The sequence below is a fragment of the Camelina sativa genome, chromosome 7 (assembly GCF_030686135.1).
Source record: "Camelina sativa cultivar CO46 ecotype springtype chromosome 7, ASM3068613v1".
NCBI classification, from domain to species: domain Eukaryota; kingdom Viridiplantae; phylum Streptophyta; class Magnoliopsida; order Brassicales; family Brassicaceae; genus Camelina; species Camelina sativa.
This window is the reverse complement of record NC_141886.1, coordinates 21,499,776-21,517,472: the sequence shown is the minus strand read 5'-3', so window position 1 is coordinate 21,517,472 and position 17,697 is coordinate 21,499,776. Positions and strand designations below refer to the sequence as shown.

The following is a 17,697-nucleotide window of genomic DNA, read 5'->3' as shown; positions in this document are numbered from 1 at the left end:
AGATGTGGTTGGGATTCACCACAAGTCATACCTTTGCCCCTAATAGTACCCTTTCCTCCATCTCTGAAGGTAACTTTTCCTCCAACAACATCTTCTCCATGCGACAAATTGTCAGAGGCACCGGTCATATGTCTGGAGCATCCGCTGTCAAAGTACCACTTAGCCTGATCAGCTTCTATTGTTTCAGTTGTATATGCCACATGACAATAGAGATCATCCTTACTGACATACACTTGATTACTTCTTCCTCTATTTGAATAGAACATGTCATGTTGTACCAGATTTGAGACTCGATTCTTGAACCTGTAGCACTAAGCCTTGTAGTGATTCATATGACCGCAATACCAACATCATGTTCTTCTGCTAAGTCGAACAGATCTCTGAGCGGGCCGTTGAAAATTGGTGGAGGCATACAACTGTCTCTGTGGTTTCCCTGTAAATATATTTCTGAAGGTAAACTGATATCCATTCTGAGAGTACACACCTCTGTGATCCGTCATCTGCTTCCCTGGAAGCTTACCAGTCTGACTATTTGGTGTATGCAATACCTTAGCATCAGCTCCTTGATATCCCAGTCCCCACTTCACATTGTTCGATCTCCCATTACTGAGTAAGGTATCCAAATTTTTAGTGCCTTGATTCAACATTCGAATATTCTTCAGCTGTTCCTCCAACTGTTTCTCAAGTCTTAGAGACTTAGCCTTCTCCTCATCCAACTCTTTTGACAGCATCGAAATATTCATCTGTAGTGTATCCCTTTCAGAAAGTAGATCGGTGTTGTCTTTAGTTTTCTGCAATACAGTTTTGATGAGAAGTTCTATTTGATCCTCCACCGACAAGTCTGCTTCCTCTCCATCTGAGTCAGAGTCAGCCTCCCTTTTTCCACCTTCTTCTACCATCAGGATCTCATCGTCTTCGTTTTCTTCAATAACACCCAGCAGTGCAACAAAGTTGTTAAGTATATTGCCCTTGCCTTCCTCTTCTTCTGAATCACTTTCACTCCAGGTGATGTACAATTTATGTTTATTCTCACGCGAAGGACAATCTGTCTTGATATGTCCATAACCCTTGCAACCATAGCATTGCAGCGAGTTCTTGCGCTTGTTGTTCGGACATTCAGACCTGTAATGTCTGTAACCTTCACATTCAGCACACTGTCGATCATGTTTGTCACCCTTTCTGAAATCTTTATTTGCATCAGTCTTTCCGAAGGATGTTGGTCCCTTCCGCTGACCTCTCTCCATCTTCCGAAAAAACTTCTTGACCAGTAAACCCACTTTTTCTTCATCTACAGCCTCCTGAGACTCTACAGCTTTCTGTTCCTCCACAGCCTTGAGTGCAAAAGAATTCTCATTAAGTTTTTCCTTCTTTTTCAGCTGCAGTTCAAAAGCCTGCATCATCCCTACTACTTGATTAAACTTGAGTTCATCAGAGTTGAGAGACACATCTATAGCAGACCTGTGTGGTTGGAATTTATCAGGTAGGCTTCTGAGAAATTTTTTCACCAGCTTCTTATCTTTGTAATGCTTCCCCAAAACGACAGCTTCTTGTGCGATTCCACTCAACCTAATGTTGTAGTCAGCAACTGATTCATTTTCAGTCATGTGTAGGTTTTCAAAGTCAGATGCAAGATTGTCCAGTCTGGTGCGCTTAATACTGCTTGTGCCTTCAAAGGTGACAACCAGAATATCCCACGCTTCCTTAGCAAACACACATCCATGTACTTGGCTGAAGATACCCCTTGGCAGAACATTGAAGATAACAGACAATGCTTGTGAATTATGTTTAGATTCTGCTTTTTCTTCGGCTGTACATTTCTTCCTGTGCTTAGGAACCAATTCACCTTCCTCATCCTTCTCCATAGGAGGTGACCAGCCATCCTCCACAGCAAACCAAGCTTCCATATCGATACTTGAGATGACCTGCTTGACCATAACTTTCCAATAACCAAAACACTCCGGATCAAATTTCAAAGGTTTTGGTAACGCAACGTACCCTAGTGATTTCTCCATACCCTTGCCGCAAGATCTCACCTGTTGAAAAGATACCAGAACTTTTATTAGGTGTCTGCTCTGATACCAATTGTTAAGATATAGAGAAGCACACAACACTTAGAACCACTTGGAACGCGCCAAACAAACATTTTTATTCAATCTTATACAAAAACTCTCGTTTCTTACAAGACTTGAAACTCATCACACTCTTTTATCTAGCTAACACAACACCCTGTGTAGATTTAAAAGAGATAGACAACACTCACCTTATAAACTTTTTATGATTGCTTGAAGGCCACAAATATCACAAACTATGCTCCTAAGTGCTAACCCTTTTCTGCGGCTTGCCTGACGTCTATTTAACCTTGCACCAAAGATTTCTAACTAAATCTTTGTGCATCTTAACTAAAAGGAAATCCCTTTTTATCCTCTCTTAATAAAATATTCTCTCAATCTTCTATGTATATCCGAGTATATTCAGCTCGCTCGTCTATCCATATTATATACACCATCACCATGTCTAACAAGCTTTCGCCACATCAGCACTTCGTGCCACGTCAGCAGCTCAGACCTTTGTCCTTTGCAGCGTCCTGCTTCATCAGAGCTCTGATCTCGCATCTGCACTTTCAACTTCTTCAACTAAGCTGCAGCACAATCAGCACAGTCAATTGATAGCTCCACATCTAACATTCAGGGCATAGTAAAGTTTGCTTCTTCAGGCCAATCGATACAACAGGCACATTGATCAAAGGGGAAAGATTCTTTTGCAATCAGAAATGAGGAATGTTGATGTTAACCTCTCAACTCAGAGGTGGGCTTTCGGGTTACTTGTAAATATACACAGAAAAGAGTGTTTCAAACTTTGGCAGGAGACAAGGCGTGGACTCCATATTACTTGCAGTTTCTTATCGACAACAGAAAATTACCAAAAGATACAGTTTCAGCCGGAGTAGTATTTGTTGGAGTCAGTCTTGTAAAAACCAAAAACGGGTTTTACTGACTGAGAATCATTTAGATGGTCTTTAGTAGGCCCTCCTTTTTGATCGACTTTTTCCAATATTTAAAGTAATTACATCTTTATAATTATTTACACTAAAAAGCTTTTAAAGAATATCATATGAACTTGAACATAGAAAGAAAGGAAATTATTCTAGAACTAATTAGTGTGAAACAAGAATTATCCAAACTCTCTCTTTGAACTTTCAAAGAAATGAGCCAACTGTAGAGAAACAATCTTTAAAATTTAGAACATAAAATAAATGTAGCTGCTTGGTTTAGGCAACTATATGCTTTGCGTGATAATGCATTTTTAATCTGCGAATGGTTTTCTAGTTATTTGATCACTTTGAATTTTGAAAGCATTGGAAGAAATACTTGAAATCATAATAATATGCCATTGTTCATTACGAACTAGACATTTGGTTACAACAATAAGAAATCAATCTTATCTTGGCCCCGCACAAAGACAAATTTTGAATTTGATCGTTGAGGGTTTTTTTTCATGTGGTAAGACCAGCCCAGTTCTTAAAAGCATCAAGAAACTCAATTTTCTTCATCTTCCTCTTTCTCAACTTTGGCAACCTGAGATTCTTCTGAGTCTCCATGAACGTTGCCTTGTACCTCCACCTATCTACGAATATCTTCATCTCCTGACATTTCTCTATCACTTGCAACGCAGTGCCAAAGAACCCTCCTTTCACCAACGCATTCAAGAACGCATCCGCAAGAGCATGCTCCAGTTTTGCTTTCTTATCTTTGAACTCTTTCCACAAAACCACCACCTCGAAGTACTTCTCGCAGCTCACATATCCATTGATCAACGACAAGTAAGTCTGGTTATTTGGCTCATACTGAAGAAACGCCATCCTTCTGAATGTAATCTTTGCATCTTCTAGGCGTCCAGATTTACAAAAGGCATGGATAATCGAATTCCAATCATGGGACTTCACTTCTACTCGAGGATCCTCCAAAACTTCCTCCACAAACTCTTCCATTAACTCAGGTCTCTGATTCTCAAGGAGACCTGTCATTATTGTCAAGTAGCATCCTTTCAAATCTTTTACTCTTGTTTCTCTCATGTCCCTAAACAATGTAAGCGCAGATACAAAATCCTGTTTCGTCATGGAAGCTTCGATCATAGTGTTATAGGTCTCAACGTCTAACTGAAGCCCAGAGCTGCTGATCTCTGTAACCAGCTGAGTAGCTTCACCTGTTCTGCCTTCTTTTCAATAGGCATTCAAGATCGGCACATACACCCCAATCCCTCCAGATCCTCCCTGAGCATTCATTTGATCTAGAATACTTTTACCTGAAAATCCAAGCTTGACACAAGCATGTACAATTCCAAACCCAACTGATCCGTCAACCTCAATGGATAAAGATTCAAACTTCTGAGCTTCAATGATCAGTGTGGCTAATTTGTTAACGCTTTTATTCTCTATAAACCCTTTAACCAATTCAAAGTACGTCTCCTCACTAAAACTCGAGTCTTCACCATCTCCTCTAAGACTATGCAGTATAACATCAGAAACACTATCTAAATCACCACTCTTAACATATCCACTAATCATATTAGAATAAAGGATTCTTCTACTCGCAAACCCAAAACCATCCATCAAATTCTCAAGCTCACTTATCTTCTCTCTAAGCCCCTTTCTTGCATACAAATAAGCAAGAAACCCAAAACTCAATTCATCAGGCTTCACACCTAAAACATCCATAGATTCAATCACATTTTCAGCATCAGCCAAAGATTCCAACTGCTTACAACACGCTTCGAGAGCCACATTACTAGCTACCAAATCCGGTTTCATGAAATCAAGCTTCTCATCTACAGCAATTTTGCAACTTTCCTTAAACACCTTAAGAAACGAAGCCAAGCTTCCATTTTCTCTACAGATATCGATAATCAAATGTCCCCAGAGATCAAAAGGAACATAGTACCTGTTTTTAAAAATACACTCCACCAAAGCCAACGCTGGCCCTGAAGCTTTCGCCAGTTTCATCGACTCCAAAACCGTACGAACAGTCTCAAACTCCAGCAAAATCGGATCTTTCTCGATTACGTAAGTCGCAGAAACAAAGGCACGCTTGAGTCTGTGCCTGAGGGAAGTGTTTTGATCTGCTTGGTTGAAGGAAGACAAGTGGGTGATGAGAGAGTTGAGGAGGCTCTTGTCGGGGAGAGAAGAAGCGGCGGCCAAGGATCGGAAGACCCTCCATGCTTGATCAGTGTCGTGAGCGATTAGGGAATGGCGTAGAGTAGATTCAAAGGTGGTCTTCTGATGTAGGGTTAGGGTTTTAGGTGAAGGTTTTGGGGGAATCGAAGAGAAGGGTCTTCTTAGTGAGATTAAAGTTAGAGTCTTTCTCAACATTCGAGAAACCAGGGATCGTCTCCGTCTCTTCGTTATCGACTTCAATCTTATTATGATACTCTTGTCGGAATCGTGAAATAAAAAATTGATCGCTCAGAGATACTCTGAGACAAACAGAGGGTTTCCGGTTTTATGAGAAACTTTAAAAGTGTTTTAGTTTCATACTTTTCATATATACTAGGTTTTCACCTAACTAAATTATAAATTATTGTATTTTAAATAATAATTTTTAATTTATTTAGTTTTCAAATTCCCAATTAATTAACTTTATCTAATTAATTTATAATTTTATTTATAATGTTTTTTTTCTTCTTACGTTTTATATAGTTTTTAACCTAATTACATTAAATTTATTATTAGATAGAATATAAAATTTTAAAACACTTAGTTTTGTTTTCTGTAATTAAATAGAGGTATATGCATATATAGTATGTTAGTGTATATTTTTATGTGTATATATTTTTTTTTTTGAATATTAAGAATGTGTTAAGTATGTGTAATATTTTGTAGTTCATATATATTAAATAATTTTTTTTTCAACCAAACATTAAATTAAAAATTAACTCTAAGGTTGGTTGTCCAAACCGGAAGGAAAGAGTTTACAAAAGTAAATGCAGAAATTAAACATCTCGAAGAGCGAGCAAGACAATCAGCCCGAACATTGAATGTACGCGGAATCCTCGAAAGCAAGAAGGATGGAAAGGATGAGCGAAGTAAGCTAAACTCATCCAACAGGTTGGAGAAAGCGGGCCATTCACCAGGGGACTGCACCATTGCCAGTAGTTCAGCACAATCCGTCTCGAAACTCTGGCAGTCAACACCCGTCGCCAAAATGGATGTCATCGCCCAATTCAACGCTTGAAGCTCCGAATGTAGAGGGGAAGGACCGCGTCGCTGACTGCGTGCTCCCAGTAACAACGGTAAATCCTCACTATTGCACAGACACCAGCCTAACCCTTCCAATGGATCTGAAGCCTTCCAAGAACCATCGACCTGACACCGGGGGGCCCAGGTCCCGAGCCTCCACGGGTAAAGGATGTAAAGGAACCGAAGTGAAGGACTTAGCCTCCTCCCATCAAAACTTATCAGTAGCCGCCTGATTAATGACATCACTTGGCTCTGCCTCGATACCCTGAAAAACTTTTTTATTTTTATCTTTCCAGATAGACCAGACAATCCATGGAAGGAGTAAACATGTATCCGTTGCTACCGACTGGGACCGCACCTGCCAATATAGGAAATCTAGGTTCGAAAAAATAGAACCATAGGGGAAGCCTTCAATGCCTATGTCCAGCGGAGACAAAGCCCAAATTTGACGCGACCAGGGACACTCAAAGAGAGCATGATTGATAGTCTCCACCGCCAAACCACATCGTTTACATAAAGGATCACACCTGACTCCCCAATGAGCAAGGCGTTCCAACACAGGGAGGGAACCGGAGGCAACCTGCCAGAAGAAATGTTGAATCTTCGGGGGAACCTCAAGTTTCCAAGCATGCGCCCTAAGAGCCGTACACGTCGGTCCATATTCGACCTCTTTAACTAATTCACGTGCAAGCCGGTAGCCAGACTTGACTGAATACTTCCCTGATTTAGTAAAATGCCAGATCAGTTTATCCGGTTTATAGGATTTACTGGTCTCAATAGAAAGAATGATTTGTATATCCGCCGGATCCATGAACTCCTCTAGGATTGGCAAATACCACTCCTTCGTAGTTGGATTAATCAAGTGGTTGACCATTAAATTGGGGTGTAACTGCCTCCCTCGACCATTAGCTGGTCTCAGCTGAATATCCGGGATCCACGGATCTCGCCACACCGGGACATTACCGCCCGAACCTATCGCCCATCGTGATCCATGTTCCACCAAGCCTTTAGTTGAGAAAATACTCCGCCAAGCAAATGACGGGGAATAAGGCTTCTTGGCCAGTAGAGGATGTTTATTCCGAAAATACCTACCTCGCAAGACCCGAGCCATCAAAGACGTGGGATAGTGAATCAACCGCCAAAACTGCTTTGCCAACATAGCGTCATTGAACTGTTCCAAAGCACGAAAACCCTAACCACCTTCACATTTATCCTGACACATCTTATCCCAACTCAATTGAGTCCTTAATTCAGGGGGAACTTTTTGCCAAACATGATTGATGATTTCTCCAAATTAACCTCTTGTCCCGACGCTTTCCTGTAGTCTCCTATAATATCCATTACCGTAGTACATTCAGCCGCCTCTGCCTTACAGAAAAAGAAGCTATCATCAGCAAACAACAAATGCGAGATGGTGGGACAATCTCGAGCTAGCTTGATACCCGAAATCCTATGTTCTCTTTCTGCCTTCTTAATATTAGCAATTACGACCTCCGTACATAGAATAAACAAATAAAGAGATAAAGCATTCCCCTGACGGAGTCCCCTCTCTGGTTTAATAAAACCTTTAGGCTGACCATTTAGAAGGACTTGATACGAGACGGAAGAGACACACCACATAATCCAGGAAACCCATTTACTATCAAAACCCAACTTAAACATAACTGCTTCCAAGAAATCCCACTCGACACGGTCATATGTCTTACTCATATCCGTCTTGAAAGCCAAAAACTCTGATTTACATTTAGGATTGGTATTTAAACCGTGAAACATTTCCTGGGCCACCAGGATATTATCTGTAATTAAACCACCAGACACGAAAGCCGATTGGGTTTCATAAACAAGAGATGGGAGAAATCTCTTGAGCCGGAAGCACATGACTTTAGAAATAATCTTGTAACACACATTACAAAGACTAATCGGCCTAAATTCCGTCATCCGTTGGGCTCTTTCCGTTTTAAGAATGAGACAAATATTCGTTTTGTTTAACCGAGGATCGAAACGTCCTGTGCGGAAAAATTCCTTCACCAAAGCCACCAGATCACCTTTAAGAGTGGACCAGAACCTCTGGAAAAATAATGCCGTCATCCCGTCATGCTCTTAAAAAATAATTTATAAGTTAATTTTCCAAATTATGACTACAAATCTATAGTATATGAATTAAACTAATAGTTTTAGTGTTGGTTCTATAATCCAAATCCGCCATGCTAGGTGGATCACGCAACATGTTCAAAGATTTTTAATCCGCAAAAACTTATCGTACGAAACCCGTGAAAGTAAAATATAGTATGTGAGGCTAAAAGTCACTTTTTATCAAATCAGTTTTTCAAATTTTCAAAGAACAATAACTCTTCACTCACCTCCTTATAAAATAAGGAAATAAAACTTTTTATCAAATCAGTTTTTCAAAATTTTAAAGAACAATAACTCTTCACTCACCTCTTTATAAAATAAGGAAATAAAATTTGTATATATTTACAGTTATGTTTGTTACCTTTTAAAACATTTAGTTTCTATTAAAAAATCGAATATAAGTAAAGTTCATTTGTTTATTAAATTAATTATTTAATATCAATATCATGCTTATAAAAAAGTACCAATTTCAAGATTTATTTTATAAATGTCTCCAAAAATATATATATATAGATTAAACTAATACCTCCAAGATTCACTTACATACAGTACTAGAACGACTCTAACTTCATGGTGTTTGGACATAAACAAAGATGAACTGAAAGGAAATTTACAAGTTGTAGTATCTTGACAAATGATTTGTTGATTAGTGTATCTTTTACTAATTATTGTAATGAGCATTCCTTCGCAATGACAGATACATGAAAAGATATCAAAAGTAGTAGTCTAGAAAAGATAGTAACAATAATTCTTTATCGAAGCAACCAATATCGCAAAACAAGTTTATGATGTCATGTCAGTATGAGAAGTATAACTAAAAAGCATATAGGTTTTACCAGTTTGAATCTTTTTTTTTTTTTTTTTTTTTTTGTCACAATAAGTTTGCTATTTCTGAATTGTAGACGGTAAAGTTTGAACCTTCTAAAACATACTAATTAAAGATACAAATATCAACTTTGGCAGCTCAAAGAGTGGATTACGCACAGTCGAACACCATTTTGTATGCATAAGAAAATATAACGTAATTGGGCTATTTCGAATCTAAGCTTGATACTAGGAAACATTGTCTAATGATTTACGACAAACCAAACGAGTTCAAGTCTGATATCAATAAGGCGCTTAGCTTCATAGATTCAAAGGTAGATCTCGGAAGTTGAGATTTATGCGGTTGGAGATGAAAACTGCTTAAAAATCAACAAATAAACATAGGACGAGGATAGAACGACATTTCAGTGCTTGAGAAGACATAAAATTCATTCATTGTGATAAAATATTTGAATTATGTGGAACCGAATAAACAAAGTGCATGGCGACACCCTATACCTCAAAGAAAACTCCAGCGATCGCAGCTCATAGGGGTTGAACCTGAGAGATAGTGATAATGTTAGTACAACTTAACCACTAGCCTAAGGAAAACTTTTACTAAAAACGGCCGAAGTTTTCTATTTATTATGCACGGCCGCAAGCCAAGCGACCTCTTGGCCGGCTCTGACTAGAAACTAACTCTCCTACATCGCCAGAGTCATTAAATGATATAAGAAAATTTATTGATGTGTTTATTTTTACGATCTCTCTGTTATATAAAAAAGTGACTTATAATATAAAAAAGATGACTATCCACACATATGTGGGGAAGATTGTGTTTTATGCATATCTTTGTATCTCATATTATAGGAAAAAATATTCCCATCTCATATATTACAGATTAATATCCGCATTTAATTCATATATTATTATTTATTTCTTCTAAATAATATGAATTATTCTTTGTGTAATTTTATTTGTAAGTTAATACAAATATATGTATTTCTTATATTTTGTGTGTATCTATAATATTATATGTGGGTCTTATGATTATTTTATTATTATCTTTGTACAAAAAAATATCGAGACCAAAACTCAAATTAACCAGTAGCCTCTGTCTCTTTCATTTTTTTTTATCCACGCTTAATATTTCATGGCCTTAAGAATCAACACAAAAACCATTATTTACCATATTGTGAATATTATGTGTTAAGTAAAAATAGTGTTAACATATATGTTTAGATAATTCAAAAGAAAACTCTAAAGAATCATTTTAACAAACTATAATCAAGACAAAAAAAATAGTGTGAACATATATGATTAGATATTTTTAAAGAAAAATCTAAATAATCATTTTAACAAAATATAATCAAGGCGAGAAAATCTTATGTTATATGTAGTTTTTGAAATATTTAAATGATTTTTTATTTAGTTTTTGAAATGTTGATCAGTCACTATTTTAGTGTTTTATGAATCTGACATATTTAATAATAAAAAATTAAACTATTAAATAAACGAGGAGAATTCAAAAATTCTTTTTATTGAATATTTTTCAATAAAAAAATTAGTAACAATTTAAATATCAAAATAACAAAAACAAAGTGATGATTATGTGTCAGAGATTCCCATCATTCTTTTTTTTTTGAACAAACACTTGTTTTCATTCTTCTTCTTCAAAAAAAATCCAAGTACATAGACAAATAGAATTTAAATATCCCAAAATTTAAAACATAATAAAGAATATGCATCATTTTCACAAGCAAAACGTCTGTAAATATCAAGCAGGGATAGCTTTGTTGGGAGAGCGTCAGGCTGAAGATCTGAAGGTCGCGTGTTCGATCCACGCTCACCGCATTTTTTTAATTTTTTTTATTACTTTTGTTATCACAGTTGCTCACTAATCTTAAATGGTTCATGTTGTTGCTACTTCCCTTGTCGTTCAAAAAACAATCTTAACACTTTTAAATACATTTTTGTGTCATCTTTACAGATTTGGTCAAAACTGAAATATATTACTCAACTAAATGATTTGGATCCTCATTATTTTTCTATATATAATGGTCATTCATCGATAAACTAATATTTCTAATTTTATCATTAACAATAAATATTGTAATTAATAAATATCCTATTCATCAAAATTCTAATCATTAATCTGAAATTATAACTTGAAACCAAAATTATTTAAAATATTAATTCAATAGTATATATTAAAATTTAATAAAATTACTTATTCAAATATTCTTAATATAAAAAACTTACTTATATTTCTTTCAAACTCACCACCTATATATTTATTAACTACTATTGTAAATGTTTGCAAATACAATAAAATACATATAAAAATTGAATATTTTATTTTAAAAACAAATATCAATTATTTTACAATTATATATAAAAATATACAAACTATTATCTCGTGGTGTACCACGGTCAATCATAGTATAAGTATTAACCTGTAAGACAATGCATCCATACAACGCCACAATGGATGCACAAACTCTATCTATTTATATGAGTTATTAAAATGAGTGGATCATTGTCTTCTTATCTGTGAATATAACTCAAAATCTGAAATAGAAAACCTAAACTTCAGTATAAAAACTTGAAATTACAATGAGCTGATCATTTTCTTCTTATCTGTGAATATAACTCAAAATCTGAAATATAAAACCTAAACTTCAGTATAGAAACTTGAAATTACAAAGAAAGATAATACATCTTATGAAAAAAAAAATAGATAATTTAAGAATGATTTTTTGCTGTCAAACGTTAATGGTGAGCCATCTTTCTATTTGAAAAGAGGTCGTAACTATCGAGCAAGTAAATAGAATACCAAATAGCTTGTAGTGTTTATGCGAACTTCAATAAACTAGAAACCAAATTGCTTGGGTCGTTTGCTAACATATCTCATCCTTTGAAATCGAATACCAGAAAACTGTATGCATTTGAAGGAACAAGCACACTATTACACTAACCAATTTCAATACGAAGTTAAATGACTAATAGTTTCTTAGGCTTCTAAAGAAGGACAATCAGTACTTAAACAAATCCAACAATATGTTGGAATTTAAAGATGTCCAAAACACCAAATCATCAACATAATGAAGATAGAGACTAGCGGTGAATACTGAATACAATAAAACCAAAATTAAATGAAAATTGAAATTAAAATCTTCTCTCCTATTGGGATATTGTGGGAGAAAGTCAAAACATGCGACCGGGTGGTGGAGTAGATCTAGTTAGAGAGGCAAGATCATATATGCCAAATTAAAACCGGAAACAAAAACCATTATTTACCATCTTTTGTGTTGTGAATAGTATGTGTTAAGTAAAAACAGTGTGAACATATATATTAGATTTAAAAATTTTTGAAAGGAAATTCTCAATAATATTTTCAAGGTAAGAAAATCTTATGTTAACATAAAAAAAAATCACAAAATATTAAAATGACGTTTTACAGTAGTTCTGAAATTTTGATCAATCACTACTTCAATGTTTTTTGTGAATCTCTATTTTCTATTTAGTAAGAAAACTAAACTTTTAAATAAAAGATTTGGAGAATTCAAAAAAATATTTTTAAATATTTTTAGTTAAAAGTTTTTGATAAAAAAAGATTAGTAGCAATTTCAATATCAAAATAACAAAATGGAATGATAAGATGGAAAATGGGGATTATCATGGATAGAGAGACTCCCTTCATCTTTCATATGTAGGAGAAGTGAGTTATTATATTAACAAAAACTGAATAAACATCAAGCGGGGATAGCTCAGTTGGGAGAGCGTCAGACTGAAGATCTGAAGGTCGCGTGTTCGATCCACGCTCACCGCATTTATTTCCAATTTTGCACATATAGTATTCCTATGTCACAAGACATCATATTGATTTTTTAAAATTGTGCTTTTATAGGTTTATACCTTTACCTCCAATAACCAAAGAAAAATACGAAGATGTTGTCAATGTCTCTATCTCATCTTCAAATGAAGAAGACTGTGTGGTTGCTGTTAAGTTTTACGGTTCACAAATCAGTATTTGGGTGCAGATGGTTGCACAATTGAAAATGTTGAAGGATTTGAAAAAAACTTATTCAACCAACTTTCACCATTTGAATGGAAGAGGTTGAAAAAGTTGAAAAAATTATTCAACTCATTCAACTTAAAAAGTTGAAAATATAAACTAATTTTACAGGCAAAATGTTCAACTTGTTCAACCACTATTTTGGAGATGAATGGAATTTTGTTAAGTTAATATTTTTAATTTTTTCAATTTTAAGCAACCATTTGTAACTTTTGTGGTCTTGGTGACTCGAAGTAAATGATAGTAGAAGATACAAAAGATGGATAAGGCATGTCGATGCGATTCCATTCCAAGTCACCAAGACCACAAAGGCTGCAAATGGTTGCTTAAAAGGACTCACATCAACGTGCCTTATCCATCTTTTCTATCTTTTACTGTCATTTACTTGGAAAAAACCCGGAGATTTTACTTGAACAATTGTAACCCTGACTACACCGGTCCAACCGATTTCATATATGAGCTCGTTTCTTGCACTATCCGCTATCTCTCCGACTCTACTCCACCACCCGCTTGCATGTTTTGGCTTCCTCCCACAATATCCCAATAGGAGAGAAGATTTGTCTTTCAATTATCAAGTAATTTAGGTTGTTGTTTTGTATTCATCGGTAGTCTCTATCTTCATTGTGCCATTAATTTGGTGTTTTGGACATCTTTCCAACTTATTTTGGGATTTTAAGTACTGATTGTCATTTAGAAGCCTAAGACACATTTCTTGCGTTGCAAGGAAGAGTCTCTATTAGTCATTTAACGTCATCTTGAATCTGTTTAGTGTGCTTGCTCCTTGAAACGACCCGACCCGTTTTAAAAAAAAAAAATAATAAATAATAAATATTAATAATATAATAAATAAACTACAACTAGTGGTCTCATACCCACTAGCCACCTAACCACAATCACAACTAACAGCGGAAAAACCAAGAACAATATCCAATAATAATCCAATAATTATAACATAAACAATATCCAAAAATCAACCAACAGGAATCATAGAACCATCAACCTAGCAATGTTTCTAATGACCCAACTCTAGCAACCTAGCAATGCCAGACAACAACCAATCGAGTCCCTAGAACATCCTCCTCTTCATTGCCTTGATTCCACGATCACACTCTGCCTTTACCTACACCACCAACACAAATTGCAATGCATGAGTATTTCATAAACACTCAGTAAGGCAATCCTCCCATCTACTGGGCTATACACAAAAGCAATAGAGATACCTCTAACCATCAAACAACAATCAACAATCAACAATAACAAACTAGGACTCTGCATCGACCGACACCAAACATGCATCGACCGACGCATGATATGCATCGACCGATGCAAAGCTCACTTGCATTGACCGATACTCCCAATGCATCGACCGACGCATGCTCGACATAGCACGAAAACCGTAAAGTTTACGCGCCGTCCTCGCACTTGCATCGACCGACGCACAAAGTGCATCGACCGATGCATTGCCGAGCATCGTTTTCCCCCAAAGCTTCTCGCCGGATCTTCGTTCCTACAACCACAAAACTCGATCCCAAGCCACAAGAAAGCTTCCTTACGTCCTAAATAACAATCTAGCAAGCCTAACAATACATAACAAGCAAATCAGAGAGATCTCCAGCTTAGATAAGCCATGGTCATGCACTTACCTTTGCCAAGACGATTCTGAACCTTAAACAAACAAGAAAACACTTCCAGAAAGCTCCTACAACGATCCCAGCTACAGATCTCTACAGGAACAGCTTCTAATCTCCCAAAATCCCCAAGAAGACTAAAGAACACTTTTCTCTCTTTCTTTTCTCTCAAAAACGGCTAAACTCCCGAATGAGACAAAACACTCGAGTTAAGGGTTTTTCCCTAACCCAAAACGCAGCGTTTAACTTAAACTCGTCTGCACTTAACTGGCCTTGCATCGACCGATGCACATAGTGCATCGACCGATGCAATCCCTAAACCGGAATTTCGGTTCGCGGATGTTACAATTCTCCCCCACCAACATAGATTCGTCCTCGAATCTCGAACAACCATCAGCCAAGGACTCCCGTGCGACCATCTCCACAGCCCGCACTCCTCCGACCAATCTACAAAAAGTCACCTCTAGGCGATAGACTCACGCTCCAGGCATTATTTGCTCTCGACTTTTGGACTTTCCTTTACTCTTAGGCCTAAACCTTGAGTTTTTATTGGTTCCTCATCAGGTCTAAGCCCATATGCCATAATATATAAGGAAAATCCAATACTCGTCTCTCGGGTTGCCACCCTACAACGCGCCCCCGGATCGTCATCTGAAGTTGATATACCAACCATACTCCCAAGCCACAAAGTCTCAGAATATGGCAGTACTAGGAGAACCTAAGTCCCCAAGTGTCGCGAGCAAACAATTCTGAACATGTCTGAGTCCTATACCTATCCAGGCTTCCTTCCCGTGGCTCGCGTAAGACATCACAATGTCCTACCAACCACATATCTCCTCACTAGGATACCTCATGATCACACATGGATCATCTCACTTCCACTAGGGCCGCCACAAAGGCCAACAAATGTCCTAAACAGGACCGCCAACAAGGACAAACAAATGTCCTATACAGGACCGCCACCAAGGCCAAACAAATGTCCTAAACAAGACCGTCACAAAGACCATCTGTCCCGAAGGACCGTCACAAAGACCATTTGTCCCGATGGACCGTCACAAAGACCATCTGTCCCGAAGGACCGTCACAAAGACCATATGTCCCGAAGGACCATCACAAAGACCATCTGTCCCGAAGGACCGTCACAAAGACCATCTGTCCCGAAGGACCGCCTAAACAAGCACTCTGGCTAAACAACCCGCCACAAAGGCCATACAATTGGCTAAACAGCCCGCCACAAAGGCCACACACGACTAAAAAGCCCCTCCACAAAGGCCACACAAGCTCCTCCAAGGCTCTCCGCCATTAGAAATGGACAAATTCTAACTCACATAAAACTTTCCATTTTTAGCACTTTCCACATTTGGAAACTTCCATTTCAGGAAACTTTCCTCCAAAAATCCCGCCTCACGGAAACTTTGTACCCCGAACACCACCTCATCTTGTTACTTAGTCGCACAACCAACCACCCCAAGCGACCAGGTAAACAAGAGAGATGGGCTGGAATACTCCATTCCCGCTCCAGCCACGGACTACAATTGGGACCATGCTAGACAAGTTCAAGTCGCGACCTGCTTCTCGAACCACTTCTTCAACCTTGCCTTCATCCTCGCCTCTAGTTCCCAAGACTGCTCCTCAACACCATCATAGTCCCAAAGGACTCTCATCAAAGGAATCTTCTTCTTCTGAAGTTCCTTGATCCTCCTCTCGAGAACCCTCACTGGTCTCGCCTCCAAAGTCATGTTAGGCTGAAGATCCTCAGGAATCTTAGCCAACAACTGATCATCCTCACGGAGACACTTCCGCAACATAGACACATGGAAAACTTTATGGAATTCACGCGTAACCTCATGTAACTCCAGTCTATATGCCACTGGTCCAACCCGCTCAATCACTGTGAACGGACCCATATACTTCGAACTCAACTTAGTCTCAGTCAATGACCTGTTTGGACCCCGCAACATGGTCATCTTGAGGTACACTATGTCTCCTACCTGAAACTCAAGATCTCTCCTCCTCCTATCGGCATAACTCCTCTGCCGATCCTGAGCTTCCTTCATGTTCAGCTTGAGAACCCAAATCTTCTCTGAGGTCTCCTGAACAAAATCTGCCCCGAACATGCTCCTCTCCCCCACCTGAGTCCAGCATAACGGTGTACGGTATGACCTCCCATACAAAGCCTCATAAGGAGCCCCATCTTAATACTCGCCTGATAGTTGTTGTTGTAAGAAAATTCTACCATGTTCAGGTGATCTGCCCAATGGTCACCCCAATCGAACGCACACATCCTCAGCAAATCCTCCAGCGTCTGGATCGTTCGCTCTGACCGTCCATCTGTCTGGGGATGATAAGGTGTATTCATATGCACCTTAGTGCCCATCTCCGCTTGAAATGTCTTCCAGAACACCGAAGTGAACTTAGAATCTCTATCAGACACGATACTCGCTAGCACCCCATGCAATCTGACTATCTCCCTCACATACTTCTTAGTCAAGACCGTTGCTCCATCAGTCTTCTTAATGGCCAGAAAATGTGTTGACTTAGCCAACCCGTCCACAATGACCCAAATAACATCAAAAGTCCGAGACACAGGTAATCCCGCCACGAAATCCATCGTGATCATATCCCACTTCCACTCAGGAATGGGTAGACTCTTCAGTAACCCGCCTGGAACCTGATGCTCAGCCTTTACTAGCTGACACACATCGCACCTCGCGACCCAACTAGCTACATCCTTCCTCATCTCGACCCAGTGATAGTACCTCTTGAGATCACGGTATATCTTAGTCGCTCCTGGATGAATAGAAAACTTGCTCGCATGAGCC

At 38.0% G+C, this 17,697-nt stretch overlaps 1 non-coding gene and 3 pseudogenes across 2 annotated transcripts; 1 reads left to right on the top strand and 3 right to left on the bottom strand.

Annotated features, from left to right (window-relative positions):
- Positions 1-3,344: 3,344 nt before the first annotated feature.
- On the bottom strand, positions 3,345-4,132 carry LOC147941552 (pentatricopeptide repeat-containing protein At1g68980, mitochondrial pseudogene; annotated as a pseudogene).
- LOC104701527 (pentatricopeptide repeat-containing protein At1g68980, mitochondrial pseudogene) lies at positions 3,345-5,365 on the bottom strand (annotated as a pseudogene). Its single transcript, XR_015560823.1, has one exon. The product of XR_015560823.1 is annotated as a pentatricopeptide repeat-containing protein At1g68980, mitochondrial pseudogene (transcript).
- Positions 5,366-6,296: 931 nt separating this feature from the next.
- On the bottom strand, positions 6,297-17,486 carry LOC147941551 (uncharacterized; annotated as a pseudogene).
- TRNAF-GAA (transfer RNA phenylalanine (anticodon GAA)) lies at positions 12,929-13,001 on the top strand. The gene has a single exon. It is a non-coding gene; the product is annotated as a tRNA-Phe (tRNA).
- Positions 17,487-17,697: the final 211 nt, after the last annotated feature.